Raw genomic sequence first — 22,153 nt, forward strand, 5'->3', positions numbered from 1 at the left:
CAAAGAACCTTCTAGATCAGGGAGCCTATGGCCATCCTGGTAGCTGGCCGCAGGTGCACGTGAAGACTATCTGAGATTGGATGCATCAGTCCTCCCAACCAGACCCAACTGCCAACTCGCAGAACTGAACTTAAATAACTTTATGTAATAAGCCATTTACATTGACAGGATAGATTGTTACACAGCAAGAGCTGACCGATACATCACAGGAGACAGTTACAAGGAACCATCACTAACCCAACATCTATCAGACTTGAAGCATCCTTGGAGGCGGGACTTCCTGTCTCTGGGAAACAGAGCCTTAGTCCATGCTGCTTCCTGGCTGGTCCTCCGGGGAAGCCCCTCAACCTGCTTCCAAAGTTGGGACCATGCATCCTCCTGCCCATGAACAGCAGCTTAGCAATGTGCCTGGTGTCTACCCACTGGATGAAGCAGCACCCTGCACCCTAGTTGTGACAACCAAAAATGTTTCCAGATGTCACCCAGTGCCCCGGGGTGGGGACCAAGTTGTGTCTGGTTGAAAACCCACTCACATAACCCCCTTGGGCGCTCAGAGAGCCGAGCAAAAGCTCCTCCCTAGCTGAGGACAGCAGAAGGTGGCAAGAGAGGGCTAAAAATAACACCGCCCAACCAAGGATCATAAATCACCGGGAAGGGGGCTCTCTGGCCCAGAGGGCGCCATCTGCTTCCAAGTCAGTGGTGGGGGTGGCCGTGAGCTGGCATGGAGTGGGGAGGGACGGGAGAGCCAGGAGGCCAGGAGGGTGAGTTGGAGGCTGAGACGGGAAGAGGTGCTGTCTGGCCGGGTCCCCAGGAGCAGGCTCCAAGAGGAGGGTTTGTGTGGCCATGACTGATCTGAGAGCGAAACTTTGCACATGATGAATCTCCCTGTGGCCCTAAAGACACCATTGCACCTTTGTCCCTGTGACTCCACCTGCTTGGAATGCCCTTCCTTCCAGCTCAGCTTCTAACAGAGGAGCCAATGGGGAGTGTCTCTGGACAGCAGGGGTCACCGTCACTGTCTTCACCGCGGTTTCTGTGATTCTCAGCCCGCTTCCCCGTGCCTGGCCCGGGGCTGGCGCTCCCTGACGGGGGCTGGTCGGTACGTGGGGAGCAAGGCGGCTCGGCTGGCACTGAGGATGGGGCCGGCGAACACCTCCACGGAGGACTGAAGTCCCCAGGGCTCAGAGCGTCTCCCCAGGGTGAGGAAGGCAGAAGGGCCGCGGAGGCCCAGACCTGTGGGCCCCCATGTCCTCTCCAAATGTCACCAAGACGCAGAGCAGGGTCCCCAGCAGACCACGTTCATCAGATCACGTGCAACTTCTGACCCAGACCCAGACCCCACCTGGAGCCCCCGGGAGTTGACATTTCCAGTGAATCCCGTCCTCACTGGAGGGACAGCATGCTCCTTTGGCGCAGAGGCGGGGTCACCCGGCCTCCCAAGCGCCCGCAAGCCCTTGCGATGCACCAGAGAGTCTTCCAACTCTGCTTTGGATCCCCTCCTCCCTTCATCTGCCAGGAGCCCCAAGGGAGGTCTGGGGCCCTCTCAAGCCGGAGAAGCCCTATTCTTAGCTGCAGGATCACCTTTCCCAGGGCTCTCTGCCCACCTGAGCCGCCTGTCCCAGCCCCCTGGTGGGTGTCTTCCTTAACCAAGTGCATACACTCTGCCGGGGATCACCAGGGTGGAGAGCACCAGGGCCCAGTCGGGGCAGAATGACTGGCCCTCCCCTGCCCTGGCTTCATACCTGGCTCTGGGGCTGCTGGGTCCCCTCTGAGGCTCCTCCTCCTCCTCCTGGGAGCTGGCGGCCCTGAGGGCACGGCCCTGTCCCTGCTCTCCTGGAGGCCTGGTCTCCCGACCTGTCCCTGTTCTCCTGGAGGCCTGGTCTCCCGGGGTTCCTGGCAACCTGGCACGAGCAGGTCTGATTCCTGGCTTCCTGAGTCCTCCCCCAGGGCTCCCAGCTGTGAGAAAGAGCCCATCTGTGTCCCTGGGGCCCTGTCACCTGGCCCAGTCGTCCCAACATCCTGGGCTGCAGGTGAGGCTTCTGGGCCGAGGCCAGGGGACCCAGGGGACGGGGGAAGGGAGTAGAGGTGGCTCAGCTCACTAGCCTTGGGCTCCTCGGCTTGTGACAGGCTTCCGGTTCTGAATGGTTCCGGAAGGTTCTAGAAGTCTGTATTTTTAACAGGTATCCCGGGGACTTTTGCCATTGGGAACCTGGGTGACAATGAAGGACGTTCTGAGAAGGGGCCTCTGGTGGAGCAAAACCCTGGGGACTGGCCAGGTGGAAGCTGGGCGGGAAGCGTAAGGACAGGTGGGGGTGGGGCAGACAGGGGCAGGCTGCGTGGTTCTCCCAGTGGTCACCCAACCTGCCCTTACATCCTTGTCCGGTGTCCACCCCCACCCCTAGAAGGCCAGCCTTGGGAGGCAGGAGCTGTGTCCTCTCGCTGGCTCCCATGCCCCAGGCCTAGCGGGCCCCATAACAAGGGAGGGGTTAGCAGGGACCGTGGAGTATGAATGAGTCCCGTAGTAGAGGCCTGAGATGATGGACAGGCAGACAGGCCAATAGAAAGGCGGGAGGGGGGATGGAAGCCAATAGACGGAGGGACAGAGGTGGGTGGGAGGCCCCAGAGCCGGCCCTGCAGGCTGAGCCCCTGTCCACTCTCTGCATCCTGGAGGCCACTTTCACTCCTGCCAACCTGGCCCAAGCTCCTCCTTCCTCTCTGGAAGCCCGGCTGCTCCCCTGCCCACTTCCAGGTTCAGAAATTTTGCTCATTAAAAAAAAAAAAAAAAAAAAAAAAAAAAAGCTGCTGCTTGCTGTCCTGCCAGACGGTCGAGGGCCAGGACAGAGGTGTCCTGCGCAGAAATCAGATCCTCGGGCGCAAAGCTGGGGGGGAGCTGGGGGCTGGGCCCTGTCTCAGTCGCTGGGGCTTCAAGGAGACCACCGCCTCTGCTTCCCAGCCTCGAAAGGGAAGGTTGGAAATTTTTAAAAAGCACAAAGAATAAAATACCATCCCTCACATTTCCTACTCCACCTTGGCAAAAATTGGGGGAAGTTTCTTTCAGCGCTTGTCCAAGGAAATGCTTTTTAAAATTGCATCTCGTTTTTATATAGATCTATATTCCTCTAAACACAGGATGTAGCATTTATGCCACGAGGTGTTTATATGGTTTTAAACAAATGATAACATTCTCACAACCACTGAACGATTTAGGCATTATTAGTCCCATATTACAGGTGAGGAAACTGAGGCCGAAAAAGTAAAATAACATGCCTTGGGGCCAGGATTGGAGCCAGGCAGTCTGAGGTCAGAATCTACATTCAACTCCCTTGCTGCAAAAAAAATTAGCATATGAGGAGAGATAAAGCTAAAGTCCTCTTTAACTCCCAGATCCAAACCCAATGCCCTACAATCCCTCTCCAGCAATGGGACACCAAAGGCCAGGCTGCGGGGGCTGGTCACCTGGCAGGCAGGTACTAAAAGGCTGGTCTGTCTGTAGCAAAGTTTCCAACAATAGCACAAGTGGCTAAAGTCAGCCTTGCTTTTCTTACCAGCACGCCCTGACTATTCTAAAGAATGTCAAAAGTCAAAAATCCCCCGAGGGAATATTTTGTTTCTAAACCATTGCTGCATGACTATTAAGTTTTAATAATGAGATTTGAATCAACACATTTTTATAATGTATTCTTTTTTGAACGCCCTATTTTACTCGGATGCCAATTCAAAGGCCTGCCTCCCCAGGTCCACCCTGGTCCCTGACACAACCAGAGAGATTCACCCACGCATGATTATTATTATTATTATTTTTTTTTTGGAAAGTTTGAAAGTTAATAACATTTTGGAATCGCTCAAAGTCACTGCAGGCTTAGTGTGTCTTCCATCTCTGGATACCGTATCTGCCTGTGTTTAAACAGTTGATTCAAAATAAATAGTGATTATAGCACAAAGAAACCGCACCAGAGTTATTTCTATCATTCCTTGCCACCACTCAGAGCGCTGTTTAAAATTCATCCGTGTTTAAAATTTAAAAGGGTGAAGCTCAGCATGAGCCGTGAGGCATACCATTTTGGGGTAGTCATTAAGCCCCAATTTTTGGTTCCTCCACGATCTGTTTTGCTGAATTTGAAGGCCTCTTTAACACTGAAGCTTGTTCTTTAAAAATAATTGGTTTAAATTTAAAAAAATTAAACAAACCATGAAAATAATACTTATTATTAACTTACAGTAATTTTATCACATGGAAGAAGGGGGAGTGTCAAAATAAATGATCTGCTGCAGGTGACACAAATATCTGCCCACATTAATACTTCCCGGGGCTTCCCAGGGGGACTGGATGCTGAGAATCTCCCAAGTGTCTTTCCAGCGTTGGTCTCGTGGATATATGCGGGTATCTATGTCAATAAAGTATGGATGGGGTTATTCTGCATAGGTGCACGTGTTCAGCTGTGCATCAACATGATTATGATCTCAGCGTCTTCTCTAAGTTCCTTTTCTTGCCCTGTAGAATAGGTTTGTGATTTGGTCCTTGTGAACGCCCCTCATTCTAGTACTTTCTTTAAAATTGTCCAATGATTACAGAAACTTCTACTTATTCTCTCCCAGTGGGCATCATGCTGGTCCAGCTTTTCGCCGTTACGAGCCCCGTGCCCTGGGCTGGGGTTTCTCTGCCGGCGTCAGGGTCAGCAGCTGCATGGTAGGTTTGGTTGAAGAGACCCCCTGGGTCCCTTCCTGCAGCCCGCCCGCGGCTGCTGACAGTCTGGGCTCTTTTCACCCCTGACCTTTCCCAGGATGGCTCCTGGCCAGGTCAGGCCCTGGACGTCTTTCTCAGCTCTGGTGGTGACTCCTGTGTGAATCTCGTGACCCTGTGGCTGCCACTAACCCAGTCCATGAGCCTCGTGACTTGGGCTATTTAGGTAACTGTCCCCATCCCAACACACACTCACAGTCACACACACACACGCGCTGTCCCTCGGTCCCTCCACGCCAAGGAGACATTTCCAGCCCCGATCATATTACTCTGCTCTGCGTCCAGGCTGGTGGCCGGCTGGGGAGGATAGAGGCCATTCTGCTGCCTGTCCCCACCCAGCCTGGGCAGCGCTCCAGGCCTGGCTAATTCTTCTTTTCCTTTTGCACAAAAACCCTCCCAACCAGCTGGGACGTCCTCAAGGCAGAGACAGTTTCTGGCTCACTGGGTCCCCAGAACCTGGCCTTGGGTCCTTGGAGAATAACCGGTTGGTAGATGTTAATGCCAGTGGCTTGGGGCTGGGCTTTGGGCTGTGGGGCACTGTCCCTGTGGACATGTTCTCGTGTCCCCTCATGTGGCTGTGAGTAGATGGTCCTGCGAGCTGTGGTGACGACCGTGGCCAGGTGACACACTTTCTATGGGTGGGGAAGCCACCGCTCCAACAGCTTAACTGATTTGCCCAACAAATTCCTCCACGGTCGGAATTGACACCAAGTAGTGCCCGACCTCTCCTCTCTGGCCCTTGCCATCTGACGAGGTGACATGGGGAGTTTAGAGGTGGAACGGGCTCCATTTTTAGCCCCAACTCCACAGCCCCATTGAAAAGGCTTTGGCCATCTCCCACCAGGATCACTGCGGACACCTCTCAACTAGCTGTGCCGGTTCTAACACCCGCACCGGGTCCCACACAGCACCCAGAGCAGTCTTTCTCCTCGGAACGTCCCTCCCCCTGCCCCGCTCAAAGCTCACCCATGGCTTCCTGTTCCAAATCCACCACAATGGCTGCCAGGCCCCCTTGACCCAGAGCCACCCTGTTCTGCAAACTTCACCTCTCTCCCTTGGCCCCTGTGGCTACCTCTCCATTCTCCAGCTGTTTCCTATAGAATCTAAGGCCACCTGCTAGAGAAGAGACCCTGAGAGACACTGGGGCTGCCAGAAGCAGAGGTACATGGAACAGATTCTCCCTCACGGACTCTGTATGAAATCCACCCAGTGAACTCCTGGCCTCCAGATCTTGGAAAGAAGAGAGCTCTGCTGAATGAGCCACCTAGTTTGGTAATGTGTCATGGCAGCTGCTGTAGCCTAGATCCTGAATGTCCCCCAAAGGCCCATGTGTTAGAAGCTTGGTCCCCAGGGTTGTACTATGGAGAGGCAGTGGGCCTTTAAGAGGCGGGGCCTAGTGGGAGGCCTTTAGGTCATTGGGGTTTGTGGGACCAGGGCCCCTCCTTGCTCTTTTGCTTCCTGGCAGTGAGGTAAGTAGGAGTGTCACCTCTCCTGTCTATGATGTATTGCCTCACTTTAGGCTCAAAGCAAAGGGGGTCAATCAACCATGGACTGGAAACCGCCCCCCCCCCAACTGGGAACCAAAATAAGTCTTCTCTTTATAAGTTGATTATCTCAGGCATTTTGTTATAGTGATGGAAACCTGGCTGATACAGCAGCCCTAGGAAATGAACATGCCTCTCATCCAAGGTGGTTGATACCCCGCACTCCCACCACAAGGTGGATTTCCACTGTCCCTCACATTTCAGAAGGGAGCCCCCAAATCACAGTCACGTGCCTGGTGCCCCACAGTACACCTGAGCTTCAGAAAGGATGGCTTGGAATGCTCCAGGCAGGACCCGCCTCAGTACAGCAGGACTGCTTCCTGCCTGCCTTTGCGCTTGTTGAATCTGTGTCCCTGTGGGTGGACAGGAGAGTGGGAAGAGTGTCCCCTAAAAAGGCTCTATTCAACATGAGCTGATTGTTCAAACAGCCCTGGGGTGGCAGCTGGGCCCCAGGAGGGGCCTCGGCTGAAGGCACCCATTTCAGTGGGTTTGTGGCTTTGTGTGGGAGGACACCCCCATCAGACTGTCAGTAGGGTCCTTCTCTGCCCATCAGAGTCATGGTGGAGAAAACCCACAATTGTAGGCTGCTTTCCAGGGGACAAAGGCATCAAGCCATCAATTATAGATGTCCCCATGGCTCACTGGTTTCCCCTGTTTGTCGACAGTCTCAGAATTCTAGGAATGAGACCAACCATCTAATTACGGGACACCCATGTGCTGGTGCTGATGGTGTATCCTCCCTGTGTCTCCGCAGCTCCCGTGTGGCGCCCCCTGGAGGATCCTACCCTGGAAGCCTCAGAGGACTTGGCCAGCCATGGACTCATGCTCAGAGACGGTTAGCTCAGGCAGCTTCCCACACAGCTGTCCCAGGCTGGGAGCAGAGCAGGCCTAAGTGCAGGTCACCCACTGCACCACCCGGCCTCTGATCTAGCCATGGGAGCTCTGGTCCAGTGCATCTTACTACACTTATCCTTGGGGTGTGAGCAACAGCTGGCCCTGGGTAGAGTCTTCTCACAGGAGAACGTGACTTTTAGGATCAAATGAACCCAGGATCAAGTCCTGGCTGTCCAGCTTCCTGAATGATCCCGGGCAAGAAACTTTACCTCTCTGAGCCTCAGTGTCTTCATCTGTAAAATGGACATACAGGGGTCTTCCCTCATTCGCTCAAAAACTAACAGAGCTGACATTATGCTAACTGAAAGAAGCCAGGCATAGAAAGAAACACGCTGCGTGATTTCACTCACATGTCCAGTAGTTTAAAAAGTTGAGTAGAATAATCTTCTCTTGCCTGTAAGTTTGTATTTCATGGTTTCAATGGCCCCTGGTCAAATGTGATCCAAAACTAGGAAATGGAAAATCCCCCAAATAAAGAGTTCATCAGTGTATAATAACTTTTTACCACACTAGATTGTTATAATTGTTCTATTTTATTATTAGTTATTGCAGATAATCTCTTACTGTGCCTAATTTATAAATTAAACTTTATCATAGGTATGAAGGGACATGAAACATCTGTATCGATAGGGTTTGGTACTATGCACAATTTCAGAAACTCACTGGGGTCTTGGGACATATTCCCCTCAGATAAGGGGGAGCTACTGAATATAGAGATAGAGAGCCAAGTGGTGGTTACCGGGGTGGTTGGGGTGGAGAAAATGGGAAGGTGTAGGTCAAAAGATATGAGGTCACCGATGTACAAGATAAAGCTGGATACAGCCCTAACACTCAGTATGAAGACTTCAGTTAATAATATTGAGCTATATTGGGGGTTTTGATAAGAAGTATATTTTAGGCATTCTTGCTGTGCACATACACACACTCAGTGACTGAGATCATGTATTTTCTTTGGTACTGGGGATTGATCTCAAGGACACTCGATCACTGAGCCACACCCCCAGCCCTATTTTGTATTTTATTTAGAGACAGGGACTCACTGAGCTGCTTAGGGCCTCGCTTTTGCTGAGGCTGGCTTTGAACTCTCAATCCTCCTGGCTCAGCCTCCCGAGCCACTGGGATGACTAGTGTGCACCATCGCATCCAGTGTGAGATCATGGTATGAGATTATGGATGTGTTAATTGGCTTGAATATAATTTCACTTGTTATATGTCAAAACCATCATGTTGCATATCTTTTTTGTATATAACTGTTAAAAATTAATGCATACATGGGAAACACAGGAATGGTCCAAACAGTGTTGTTGTTGGTGGTTTTATCGATTCACAAGCCAGCGAGAGCATTTTCTTGCTTGCCCATAGAGATACTTTCAAATCTGGTCATCTCTGGTACCCTCAGAATTCCCGAATCCAAGATCACTAAAATGCTTGTACGGTTTGGATCTAGGAATATCCCCCTCTCTCCCACAAAGCTCATATTTTGTAAGCATGAGTCCCAATGCATCAGGGTTCAGAGTTGGGGTTTTAGGGTTCTGACCTCATCCACTTGCTGGATCAATCCATTGGTAGTTGAACCAGGTGGGGCGTGGCTGGAGGAAGCAGGTCACAGGGGTGTGGTGGCCTTGGATTGTACTTTTTCCAGCCCTCCCCCACCCCCACCCTCAGTTTCTGGCTGTCCTGAGCTGAGCACCCTTCCTCTGTCACACACACCCTTCTGCCATGATGTTCTGCGTCACCTGGGACCCAGAGCAATGGAGTTGGCCGGTCACAGATTGAGACCTCTGCAACTGTGAACCCAGAAAAAACTTTCCCTCCTTTCAAGTGGTTCTTGTAGGTATTTTGGTTATAGCAGTGAAAAACTAATAAATTGCTAACGTGAGCAACTTCATAGCTTAGACTTTAGTCCTAAAAGAAGTCTGCTCCGGGCCGGGGGTGGCCTCCTCCCGAGGTGGTGAGCGCAGTTCAGGGGGTGGGTGTGTGTTTCTGCTGTTATCAGACTCACGGGGGTCCCCTGAGCATAAAGGGACTTTCTGGTAAGAATATCTGAGCAGGCTGCTCATGCCCAGGGTTCAAGCCAAGGGACCCACCAGTGACTGAGTCCTACTGTGTGCAAGTCACTGAGCTCTGCCACTTGGCTGTCCCACAGCTGGCCGCGGACTGGGATTCCAGCTCAGGTCTGTCCGATCCCAAGCTGGTCCCACCCCTGGCACCACGTCATCTATGAGAATGGAGGGGGTAACTGAGGGAGGAAATGCACCCTGTCCCTGGTCCAAGCACTCAGCTAGGCACTGAGGTGACAGAGTCCAAGGGAGGATCCCTCAGTACACAGAGCAGCCCACCCGCACTCAGCTGCCGCCTGCGGGACAAAGTCCCCATGTCCCCCTCAGAAGAGTGGCTTTGCTGTCTTCTGTGTTCCCACGGACGCCTCTTGTCCCTTGTGCTCTGCTGCATGCTACCGTAAGGCCAGGGAGCCATTGCAAGCCCGGGTCTTGGGGACATGTGCTGTTTTGGCTCTGCCACTTATCAGCTATGTGACCTTGAAGTATCCACTTAACCCCCAGGAGCCTCAATTTCTACATGTACGAAATGAAGCTAATGGCACCTATAATTTGCATGCCAGGCGATGATGTTCTTTCTACTACCAGAGGCATCCTCCTCTTTCCACATCCGAGTCTTATTCTCCTACTAGTAAGCACCCAATAAACCCAATAAACCCGGGCGACGATCAATGCGCGGGAGTCCTGGCGCAATTAACCATGCGCATGCGCACCGGCCCCTGGCCCGGCCTCAGGCTCCTGGGAGGCGGTGATTTTTCAGCTTCACATCCCGGCACCTGCCACTGTCACTGGAGCGTAATATGTCCTTAGGAAATGTTTGTTGCTGAATAATAAATACAAAGAAGGGCCAACTTACCCCGTGGATGCTAAGCAGCTGAAATGCAGCGCCCCCCAAACATTCCGGAAGGACAAGTTTTAGGAAGAATCAGAGACTTTTTTTTCTTTCTTTTTTGCTGATCAGACCCAGGACCTCATGCCAGGCAAGGCCTCTACCACTGAGCCCCAGAGACATTATGGAGTGAAAGATCTTCCCTTGGCTGCAGAGAGAGCTGGGGAGAAACTGGGACATGAACTTCTTGGCGACATCACAATGAAGTCCATCAAGTCATCCCATGACACTTACGTTTTTTTTCTTTTGTGAAGTGCTGGGAATTAAACCCAGGGTGCTCTACCACTAAGCCACATCCCCAGTCCATTTTTATTTTACTTTAATGGTACAAGGGGCTGAACCCAGAGGTGCTCTACCACAGAGCTACATCTCCCACCATTTTAATTAAATTCTATTTTTTTGAGACCTGTTTCAAAAGTTGCTGAGGGTCTAGCTAGCTTCCTGAGGCTGACCTTGAACTTGCCATCCTCCTGCCTCAGCCTCCTAGTCGCTGGGATCACAGGCATGTGTCACTGTGCCCAGCTCTTTGATACATGTTCTGACGCATGTATCCACTACACCAGGGACAAAAGGGTCATACACCACCCATCCTTCCAACCACCAACCTTTTGCTCACCTATGTATCCATCCCATCCTTCCGGTTATTTATCTAACATTTCATCTTCCAATCAATCCACCCATCCCTTAATACATCTATCTAAACAAACGCCAGTCACAAGCATCTTTATGGAACATCTCAACTTCCAGGCACTGCGCTGGGCCATCCTGAGTAACCCACGGACCCCTCCTTTAAGGGTTTTGCATCCGACATGAGTGAGTCAATAAGTAGTCTCCGGGAGAGGAGAGGGAGGAGTACAAGAGGCTGTGATTCAGAAGGGTTGGAAAGGCTGCTGGGAGAGGTACTGCAGAGAGACTCATGGGCCAAGGCAGGAGAGATGGTTGGGAAGGCTTCACGGGCAAGAAGAGCCCCGGCCGAGGGAGCAGCTCCTACAGAGCCAGGAGAGGAGACGCCTGCTGATCGGGGAAGTGCAGGTGCCTCCTCGGGCCAGATCATGCAAGGTTAAGCCGGAAGGGAAGCGACTTGGCCAGAGTCCAGGGAACAATTGCAAAGAGACTCAGGTTGAGTTTGAATTTGAACTTGGTCCCAAGGGACTGGGGTGTCCTGGATTACTATTGATTAAAGAGAGGGGACTTTAGGAAGATCTCTTTCCCAGGAAATGGGTTCTCTTCTTGAACTAAGAACAGCCCCAGGAGGAAGCTTCCAACTTGGGAACAGGAGCCAATAGCCCTCTGCCTGCCGCCTCTGGTCTTGCTGTCCCCTTTTCTGGGACCACATTTCACCTGTTTGAAGACCTAGCGGTGTTGATGGCAGGAGAGCTAATGCTTCAGACCGAGGCTGATCTTCTCCCCGAGGAAGCTGGCTAGAAGCTCTAATGGCAAGTTCAGATCCCAAGAGCAAGAGAGAGTTCCTGTGGGGCATGATTCTGGGTGACAGTGTCCCCTTGGGCGGTGCCTTGGCCTCTCACTGGGGGATGGTCTGCATCATATCATTCCCACTCCCCTCTCTGGCCCTGAGAGAGGCCGGAAGCTCATTTCCCAAACAGAGGCTAGGGTCTAGCTAACTTGCTGAGGCTGACCTTGAACTTGCGATCCTCCTGCCTCAGCCTCCTGAGTCCCTGGGATCACAGGCATGTGTCACTGTGCCCATGGGATATCCCCAGGGCAGAGCGCAGACTTACTGCTCACCTACTATGGGCCAGGCATCGTGGCTTTGGCGCGTAGGAGAATTCAAAGCAGGTTCCTGATTTCTAAGGGCTTATCATTATATTAGGTGGGCGGGATCCACCCAAGCAAAGATCCCGTCGTCCACATCGACAAGGCAAAGAATGGGGAGTGGGAACAAGTACAGCCCCGACATCTCCCCTGAAACGGTGTGGGTGTCAAAGTACACTGCCTGTAAGAGGTGGAAGAAGAAATAATAGTGTGTCTCTTAAAGTTGCTACAGTAACCTATGTGGAACTAAAAATAGAACCAGACCCGGATTGGGAGAACAGGGCAAGAAATATCAATGGATAAGGTCTTAGGTCTGTGCCTCAATAAATAGCGAGGGTAAAGGTGGTACCCAGAGATGGAGAGATAATGCAAAGGAAGCAGATACAGGCTTAAGAAGGAGAGCCCCTGGGACACGGGATAAAAGCAGGAAGGGGTGGGCAGCGAGCTGTTTCCTACTGCAAAGATTTTTCTCTCAATGGATTCCTTTTTCACTGGGTGCCTGTTTGTACCTAAAAGAAGTGAACAAATATAGATAAATCTGTTCTGTTGGATGAAGTCAAGAACAGAGTGAATGTGTGGGGCAGGCAGTTATCACGTTCGATCTGGAGTAAGGAGTCTGAGAATGTATTTCGGAGGGCCTTGAACTTGGGTGGGAAAAAGTGACGTCTTCATTTTGTGCTAAGCTCTACCTGAGATCAAGCATTTGCTGTTACTGCCAAGAGAGCCCCAAAGCCACGGTGCTCTCTGTTGTCAGCAACCGTGATGATATCCCCAATGGGAGTCCTAAGTATTTTCAAATCACCTTATAATTGTTGCCAATATCTCGAAATATTTATGCTCAGCCTTATTTTCAAAATATAATATTTCTCAGGCTCACGGCTGGCTCTCATTAATTAATGTATTAACAACAAGACACAGAACCCTATCCCAGGAAATGACCATCTCCCGTCAGCTTCTTTCAAATAAACACTCAACGACGATATTTCAAGACAGTTGGTTCCCTGGCGATCCTGGGTGTTCTATTTTATGCACGTAAAAACGTTATTCTGAGACAGAGTCGGTGGGCTTCCCCAGACTGCCCAGGGCTCTGTGGCGCCCCACAAAGGGTTGAGGTGTTGAAGTCCTCATGGGCCGAGGGAAGCGGGGACATGGAAGGGTGGAGAGGCAGATAGCAAGGAATCTGGCGGAGATGGGATGGTCCAAACCGCGCAGCAGCCACAGCCACGGGTTTATTTACTGCGACCTCTTAAGTTTTGCCACCTGGCGATTAGCTTTGACAATGGCCAGAGGAGGGGACTCCTGCTATTTTTTTTCCCTTTTAGTCTAGGAAACATGGCCCAGATGTGCTCAGGGACCGGTCAGGCCCTGCAGCAGGCAAGGCGGGCTGGGTCAGGGGGGAGCTGCCTGACTCTGCCACCCGGGGCCTGGACTCACCCATCGGCTGCCAAGTGCGGTGGAAGGTCTCAGGCTCGCTGACGGATGAAGCAACCCAGGAGCAGAGGAGCCAAGGGAAGCCACGTCGCGGTCTCTGCCTGCTTGGGAAAAGCAGCGGAGGTTTCCTCCTGCTCAGCTGCCTATGGATTCCTTCCTCGTGGCCTATGGCAGCCCAGGGACTGGGAGGTCAGGGAACTTCAAGGCAGTTCCTTGGGCGTCGCCTTGAAGTTCAAACCCGCCTAATTTCTCCTGGAAACTTTGTTTAGATTCTTCTTTCTGCTTTCAGCCTTTGGAGCCCTCCCGGCTTGGAACCCGAGTGCGCCCAGACCTCTTTGTTATTCTCCCTCATTCGAGTCCACGCTCCCCAGCAAGAGGCACTTGAACTTGAATTTGTCCGGTTGCGATCCCCACCCCCGAGGGACCCAAAACACCACACTCGCGCTGTGACCGTGTGTTTTAATTTGTAAAATTGTGCCAGCATCCTCTTCTGGGTTAACTGATACCTCTCTTATCACTAAGCCCCACTACGGGTGCCCGTTCTGCATTGTGACAGTGACTCTGCCGAGCCACCTCACTGTCACTACTACACAAGAGCAAGGACAGACTGGGAATGAAGCACAGAAACGGTCCTCCGAGAGGCCAGTTAAAGGCCTCAGGAAGGCACGCCACGCTGCCGTGTGAGCAGAGGATCTCCACCAGCACAGGCAGAGAGAGCGGTGGAAAGCCAAGTCACCCCTGTGGGAGAATCAAAAGAATCTTCTGGAAGCCAAAGAAATCTATGCTAATGAAGCTCTTAAAGAGAAAGAGAAATGCTCTCGGCCGCACAGCCCACTCTTACTCGGTGACCAGCAATGCTGTCTGGCTCAGCAAGAGGTCAGGCCTCCCATCCCGCCCCCACGTTTTGAATGTGAGTTTACTGGTGGCGCAATTGCGATTGTGTTGAGTGTGTGGATTTGGTGTGGCTCCCTAGCCGTCGGTGAGACAGAAGAGTGAAGAATCTATGCCTGTGTTCGTGCTGGGACATGTTTCAACAACATCAGGACAGAAACATTTCATGGCAATACTGGAGGGGGGTGGCGTGGGCACAGACGGGTGCCCTTTAAAAGCATTCCATGCTGAGACACCGAGGTGTGGGTCACATCCACCGTTCAAACACTCCTGGTCATTTGGAGATAACGTTCCAAATGCTTGGCCTGGCCCAGGTCTCTTGCTGGTCTCTGTGGTCAGATCCTCTGTTTTGGCTAGACGGGTTAATAGAATGTCCTTCAAGTAGCCTTAACAATGTCCAGCAATACTGCCCCAGAGGGTAGGGATGAGGCGTGCCAGATGCTCCAACCATCACCTAAAGCCTTGGTGGGTGCCTGGGAAGTGATGCACCTATGAAATTACCATCAGCCGGGGTGCGATCCCGGGGACCAAGGGAGGTCCAATGGCCTCTCCTGGGCCCCTCCTCTGCATCTCACAGCCTGTTCATGGGGGTAGAAAGGAAATTGAGGTACAGGTGTTAGCCAGAGTGGAGGGGCTTCCTGAAAGGAGCTTGGGGGCACTCCAGATTACTGTGGGAAAGAATATTCTGGGGATTAGGGAACACACAGGCTTGAGGGTAAGGTCCAGCTCTGTGTGACCTTGGACAAGCTACTAACCACTCTGAGTCTCTGGTTCCTGGTAGTTCAACAAGACAAAGGGCCATTCCAGCCCCAGCCACTGCATGGAGCAGACGGGAGGGGTGAGGGGGTTGGGGTGTGGCAGGTGGGAGGTCAGCAACCCCAGGACTGCAGTCACTTCTGCCAGGGGAATAGTGATGAGCTGCAGCTAAATAGTTGCTCAAAGAGCCCGCAAAGGAGGAAAGACAGACAGGAAGAGACAGAGGAGCAGAGTAACTCTGTCCCCTCCCTCGACCAAACTCAGGGGCAGTCCCCAAGAGATTTCCCTCCATCTGCACACACAGACTCCGGGACCTGATTTGGTGGTGGCTGAGGACGCAGCAGAGATGCTGGACGAGTCCTATGCCAGCCTCATGGGAGAAGAGGGAGTGTCCGGGGGGGGGCCATAGCACAGAGTGTTCAGAGCAGGGGATGCCCATGCTGGGCCGGGCTGGGCTCATGAGGGCTCCTAGCTCCCCCAGAGACCTGCGCCCCAGGTGGGCCCCCCTCGGCTGCATCCGTCACTCCCCAGTGGAGGAGAAGATGGGAGAAGCTCTTTTAAGGCAGCCCGATGTGACAAAGTGGTGGTCTGGGAGGTAGGGGACATCATGTGCCTTTCTGTGGTCTCAGAGCCGGCATGGCAGGAGGAGCGTGAGTGGGCAAGGCAGGTGGGGAACAGGGGCTGGATGGAGACGTGCAGGGTGGATCCCTGGGCAATGGACTCAGCAATGGTGGATGCATACGTGGCAAGTGGGTGAGAGGACGGACAGAGGATGATGGACAGGTGGATGGATGAAGGCGGGTATTCATCAGCCCTCCTTAGGAAGGCCTGAGGGCAAGGCGGCTGGCCTCTGGGGACTTGGAGTTTGTCGAGGTTCCCATATTCCCAGAACTGATGAGAGGCTCAGTGCGTCTCTACCACAGTGATCTGGGTACGTGGCTGCAGGGGTGCCCATGTGACCAGCCACCTAAACACTGGGCATGCGGAGTCTATTACGAACTTTCCATTCACACCTGGTGTCACATTTGTTGCACCAGGAATTAAGTGTGCCCCGCGTGACTCCACTCAGAGAATCCCGAGACGCTGGCCCCTGGTTTCCTCTGGACTTGACCCCGTCTCCCCGCTCATTTGGTGATTTTGCTTTGTATCCTTCATATCCTACAATCCACCCATGAGCATGACGACAGGCTGGATCTGAGTCCTAGAGAAGCTTCAAACCAGGGGGAGGGGTCTTGGGGGCTCCAACCACAGAGAGATGGATGGATGGACACGTGAATCAACCAGGGATGTTTGAATGACAACCGATACATGGACGAGTAGGTGGATGGGTGGGGAGACAGATGAATGAGCAGGTGGATGGATAGAAGGGATGACTGACAGGAAGGATGGGTGGGTGGATGGGTGGATGGAAGGCTGAATAGATATGTGGATGGGTGGATGGATGAACGACTGGGTAGGTATGTGGACAGATGGCTGAAAAACTGGCTGATGGATGGATGGAAGGATGATGATGGATGGATAATAAATGGATGATTGATGGATGGATGATAATGGATGGATGGATGGATAATGGATGGATGGATAGATGATGGATGGATGGATGAGGAGATGGTGGATGGGTAGATGTGTATGTGTGTGTGTGTGTAAGGAGACAGGAGAGGGTGGTTTAAATCTTTCAGATGCTTTAGATACCACAGATTTTAATGGCCACAGGACTTCATCAAAGACTCAAGACTTCCTATGGCCAACGTTCTCCTTGGGAATGAGTCCATGTGTGGAAGATTTGCTTGGCAGGCTCAGAATGTCCTGTAGTCACCCCTGATTGCATATTCCTGGGGGCATCTGGAGGACCACCACCATGCCCGAGGTGTCCATGATGAACAGGAAGGTTGTCTGGGGCACCAGCTCATGGTGGAGGGCAGAGTGGGCAGAACGGGTGCCTCCTGAATCTGCCGACTTGCTGTCAAACACTGCTCGCCTCTTTAGGGGACCGGCTTTGTTTTCTCTTCTTTGAGGTCTGACTCTGTGAGGCTGAGAATTTTCTTCCTAATCGAAAAGCAATTTTAAAGATGCACTTGGCGGGTGGGGGATGTGTGAGCGTTTACAGCCTCATTTATTCCTAATGAAGTAGAAGGGAAGTGGAAGCCAGGGGAGGAGGGATGGGATAAAAAAAGAACCCGGGAAAGTAGTGGAAGAACCCGAAGGAGAAGAGAGGGAGATGGTGCGCGTACGTGGGCCTTGGCGAGGCGTCTCATTACGTGCGTAAGCGCTTGAGTGAGAACAAGTACAGAAAAGAGCAGCGCAGCTGGGCTCTGGCCCAAGCCCAGCTCCTGTGCTGCGGCTGCTCCCGGTGTCCCTCTCTGAGTCTGCGGGGCTCAGCTTCCAGGTGTCTATGGGAGGAGCCACCTCATGGGTCTGCTGGGAGGTCCCAGGGGCATCCAGTGGAGATGTGCAACGCAGGGGGCAGGGTGGCCAGGTCATCCTGAACAGGTCCTGGGGCGGGGAGGGGGCTCTCTGTCAAAGATTCCGGAGTTTAGGGAGGATGCGTGGACACACAGACACGCAGGACACACAGGCACGCCGCCTTCCGGTTTCAGACACACACGACCCTCACGCTCGTACCCTTGCACATCCTTACACACGTGCTCACCCTCACATGTCAGCAGACCTCCCGACACACCCCGCCTGCTCTACAGACTCTAAATACACACCCTCACACACTGTCTCCAAGCCCCCATCACAGTGCCCTTAAACACATCCTTGCACAAAAACAAACCCCCACACACCTCTCCTCGGTCGCCCACGTGCACAGGGACTCTCAGACCCAGATCTCCCAAGCGTACACCTTCACACTCACGTCACATACCCCCACATTCTTTAGATGTCCCCCACACCCCCTACACAGACCGCTCACACAGCCACACCCCCAGACCCTCCAATACTCCCGCGCGCCTATGTGCACCCGTGCCCGCCGTCACACTGCGCACACCCACCCGCCCACAGTCTGCGCACTTCAGTTAGACGGCCCCAGGTTGCCCAGCCTCCCTTCCCAGCAGAGCCCTGGCAGGAAGCGGCCTGCTCTAGCCATGTCCCTGCCAGCCCCTGCCAGCCCCACAGCCCTGCCCCAGGCCCTGCCCACCAACGTTCAGACACAGTGACCGCCTCCACGCCTGGGCGCTCTCAGCGTCCTGCCTGGGCTCTGGCCCTCTTTCTCCTCCTGCCCTTGGCGTCAGACGGCCCCTCCTTGAACTTCACGCTCCAGAGGACAGGGACCCTTTCTCTGATTCCCGCACACCCCCCGAGCCCAGCGCAGGACTGGAGTTCAAGCAACCTTGCTGAATGACAGTGGATGAGGGCGTGGGGTTGGAGATGGTCTCAGAATGGGTTCTGGGCTTGGGGTGAGGTGAGGGACAGGATGGGCCTGGAGCTGGCCCTCTCAGCCCATTCCAGGGCCACCGGCCTCTTGCTCTCCGCTGAGCCCAGCCCCACCTGAGCCCCGCACAGCCTTGCTGCTCACTGCCTCCCCGAAGCACTGACACCTGTGTGCGGGGCTCAGGTCTGTTGGGTCCAGGAGCGAGACCCCACCGGCAGCCCTATTTCTGCCTCCTGCCCTGGAGCCCTGGGGTTCAGCAGGGAAGAACCCAGATCTTCCCTAGATGCACAGGTCCCCTGTGACCGGACCCCGCCTGGGCCCACCCACACTGCCCTCCATCATCCCAGGAACGGGGAGGTGCCACTTACCCCCCAGTCCTACCAGTCTCCCAGAAGGGAGGCCTGAGTAGCATACACAGCCTCCAGCAAGGGACGCAGAGGCTCTGGGAGGGAAGGGCTAGCGGTCAACTGCGGCAAGTGAGGCGGTAGGATCTGAACCCAGGCCCCAGGTCTGGCGCCCCTTCTGGGCTCACTTAGCATTTGCAGTTTATCCTCATCTGTCACCACCATGGGCAGCCCGGTGGATGACCTGAGAACCTCACCCAGGTGTGCTTAGCCAGGCCAGGTCACCATGCTCCAGATACTGGCGACCCTTCTGGTAGAGGAAGCTGGCTGGCGTGGGAAACGATGACACCCCCACAGCACCCCACCCCCACAACTGAGTGGGCTGAGCTAATGATGGACACATGGCATGCTGACCAGACCTGCCCTGACCTCCGGGGGCAGTGACTCTGACAGGTGGCCCCCTGCTCAGAGCCCCACAGGTGCTGAACCCCTTTTGCCCCCGTGCACCCCCCTTCCATTCAGACCTCTCCCCTGGTGCCTGGACAGTGCCGGCATCAGTCGGAGCTTAGTGCACATTTGCTGAATGGGTTCGAGAGGGGCACGTGAGTGCCACCCATCTTCCCCTGGCCTGCCCTTCTCAGTTCCCATCCAGGTCTCCTTCACGGCCACCTTGTTCATCACCTGCCAGATGTCCTTAGGGGCCATAGCCCCCTTGGCTGCTCTGACTTCATATCACAGTGCTTTGTCAGCTGCCCGGTAACCTCAGGGGGTCAGCAGGGAACCCCGACCCTCAAGAGCCTGGGCAGTGGGGTGAGACCCCACCTTGGGCTCAGCTTCCAGCCCTTCCCAAAACTTGTTTGGACCTGAATCTCTGTGCCTGCAAAGACCCAGGAGCCCTGTGCTGTCTTTGTGTCTTCCTGGCCCCTTCACGCAGGGCACACCCTCCCTGTGCCACCACACCCAGACCCGTGTGGAAAAGGGCACCCCTGGAGGGCTGTCCCGAGGGTTGAAAGCAGAGGCTTTGGGGTCCTGAAGGCTGTGGGAGGTGGGCCACTCTCCTGTCTCAGTTCTCCTAGGTGTGAAAGCAGGAAAGCTTCGGGCACGCACAGAGAGTCACGCAAGGTGACCAAGGTGAGGTAAGCCAGCGCCTGGGTCATGGCAAACAGGAAGGAGTGGCTTCTCCTATTTATCCACGGCCCGAGCAGGCACCTCAGGCACGCTGGGCGACCAATCACCAACATGACCCCATTGCCCACTGGAAAAAGCCCAGCTGTGAAGTTCATCCTGTCCCCAGCCCAGTGCCGATGGTCCCCAGGGACCCAACCAGGACGGCCATCACTGGCTTCAGCCCAAGTCACCAATTCCAGGTGGACCCTGGGGACATGCTGAGTGGTGTTGCCAAGCGAGGTCCCCATTCTTTGCTCAAAGGAACCCACAGAGAGACCTCAATGTCCCTCTGCTTGTTAAGTAGCTGGCGTCTTCTAAGCCCAAGCCCCAGGTGCCGACGGCGGGGGAAACGGGAAGAGGGGACGCTTTTGGCGTCCAGGCTCCCGATGGCAGCCAGAGCAGAGCGGGGCTCAGAGGCTGCCCCATAAGTCCCGGGGCCAGGGGGGACCCAGGAGCGAGGGAAGCTGCGGGGAGACCCCAACGGCGTCTTGATGGGTCTTTTAGGAGTGAGTGGCTCAATCCGAGGTCCACTCCCATATGTCCAGAGCTGGCCCAGGTCCCAGCCAGGAGCAGCCGTCGCTGAACACTGATGGGGACACGAACTGACCGGTGGTTTCAGCAGCAGCTGGGCTTCTGTCGGGGCTGCCCCTCCACCGGCCTCCCACCCCCACACGGTGCCAGGGACCGGGCCAGCGTGGCCTTGGCGAGGCGGGAAAGCAGCCCGGGGACAGAGCCAGTTAAGGGACACCCGGGGGACTGGGCAGTGCGCTCACGAGGGAGCTCGTGGGGCACCCCCCTCGGAAACACTGACCCCCACGTAGACGGAGCCGGAAGGGGCAGCCGCATACCCGGTCTGTGCCCAGGAGCTGGCCGCTGCCCGGCGCTGGCCGCTGCACCCTGCGCTGGCGCATGCGCAGAACAGACCCCTAGCCGTGCCCTGCAGGTCGCGAGCTCCCAGCCGTGGCCTTGCGACCTCCCTGGCCCAGCACGTGCGCAGATGCCCCACAGGCGGGTCACTGGTGGTCACCACCTCCCCCACACCCGCCTCCACCGCAAGTACAGACCGCAAGGGGCTTCCACCCGGGGCCCTTCCAGGGACACGGGGACTTCTCCCAGCCAGGAGCCAAGTTCACAGCCAGCACAGGGACGGTCCTGTGTCACTCCTCTCCATGACAACCCCGGCTGCCCGAGCCTGTCCCTCAGGCAGCAGCCTCCCCTCCTTTATCCCTCCTGGGGCTGACCCCCGCTGGCTGCCAGGAGGTGGCTCAGCCCTGCAGCCCTGGCCAGTCTGGGGCTGAACCAGTGGCCCCTGAAACATCCCTGGGTCCTGGGCCAGGGCCGAGGACACTTGGCCCTGCAATGCCTGTGGCCTCCCCTGAGCGGTGGCCCTCAGAGCTGCAGCCTCTCCGGGCTGCTCCTCGCCAGGGTCCTCTGCCTGGCCCCAGGGGACCACCCACAGCATGACTCTGGAGCTGGTGGCCTACAGGGACGCGACCTCAGATGCCCACACAGGACGCTGCAGACAACTGGCTCCACCGGGGACCACGGGAGACTCAGTCCTGCAGAGGCCCCTCATCGCCCACCACGGCCCCTCCAGATGCTGCGTGGGGCTGGCCCCTGCAGCTGTGTGACCTGAGAGGAAGGACACTGACCGGCTCGGGTCCCCTCCGGGGAAGGCCGGGGTGCAGGGGTCAGAGATGCTGGAGGCCCTCAAAGGCCCCAGGAGGAGAGGCTGCGGGAGGAGCCCCCCTGGCTGGCCTCCTTTCGGGGAGCAGGGCCCCCCGGGTACTCACCGGCTCCGAGAGGCCTGGCCAGGCCTGTGCGTCCCCCTCAGTCAGTGCTCCCCATCTGGAGAAGCCAGCGGCACTAATCAGCCGCCTGGCGTGGTGCGGCCGAGTGACTGGGGCTTAATTGACACCAGGTGGCCCCTCCCCAGGGGCAGGCTGGGAGGCGGCCCTGCGGGGCTGGGAGGCCAAGCCCTGGGCAGGGGGGCCGCACCCAGCCGGTGGGTGCTGCGCTGCCGGCCAGCCCCTCCTCCGCGGCAGGCGCCCTGCTCCCTGGGCTCCCTAGGCTCTGACCTTCCTTCATTCCAGAGGCAGCAGCAGCGGCCACCTCCTGCCCAGCAGGCGGGCAGCTCAGGTTTCCCCCCAGCTGGCTGGGGCAGCCTGAGGTGAGGGTACCAGGTCTGCAGTGTCCTCCTCGTTCCTGCTGGATCCTGACACTGGCCAACAGCCCACGGACTTTAACTGAACAGTTACTATGTTCCAGGTCCTGCCTGGTGCCCACTTGAATC

At 55.1% G+C, this 22,153-nt stretch overlaps 1 protein-coding gene across 1 annotated transcript in view; it reads right to left on the reverse strand.

Annotated features, from left to right (window-relative positions):
- Positions 1-21,881, reverse strand: part of Nos1 (nitric oxide synthase 1) — a 144,965-nt gene extending 123,084 nt beyond the window's left edge. Inside the window, exon 1 of the mRNA XM_076854826.2 lies at positions 21,654-21,881. The gene's annotated coding sequence lies outside the window, so the exon portion shown is untranslated. The remainder of the gene's footprint in view (positions 1-21,653) is intronic.
- Between the last annotated feature and the right edge of the window lie 272 nt (positions 21,882-22,153).

This window comes from Callospermophilus lateralis, chromosome 1 (assembly GCF_048772815.1).
Source record: "Callospermophilus lateralis isolate mCalLat2 chromosome 1, mCalLat2.hap1, whole genome shotgun sequence".
Classification (NCBI taxonomy): Eukaryota; Metazoa; Chordata; class Mammalia; order Rodentia; family Sciuridae; genus Callospermophilus; species Callospermophilus lateralis.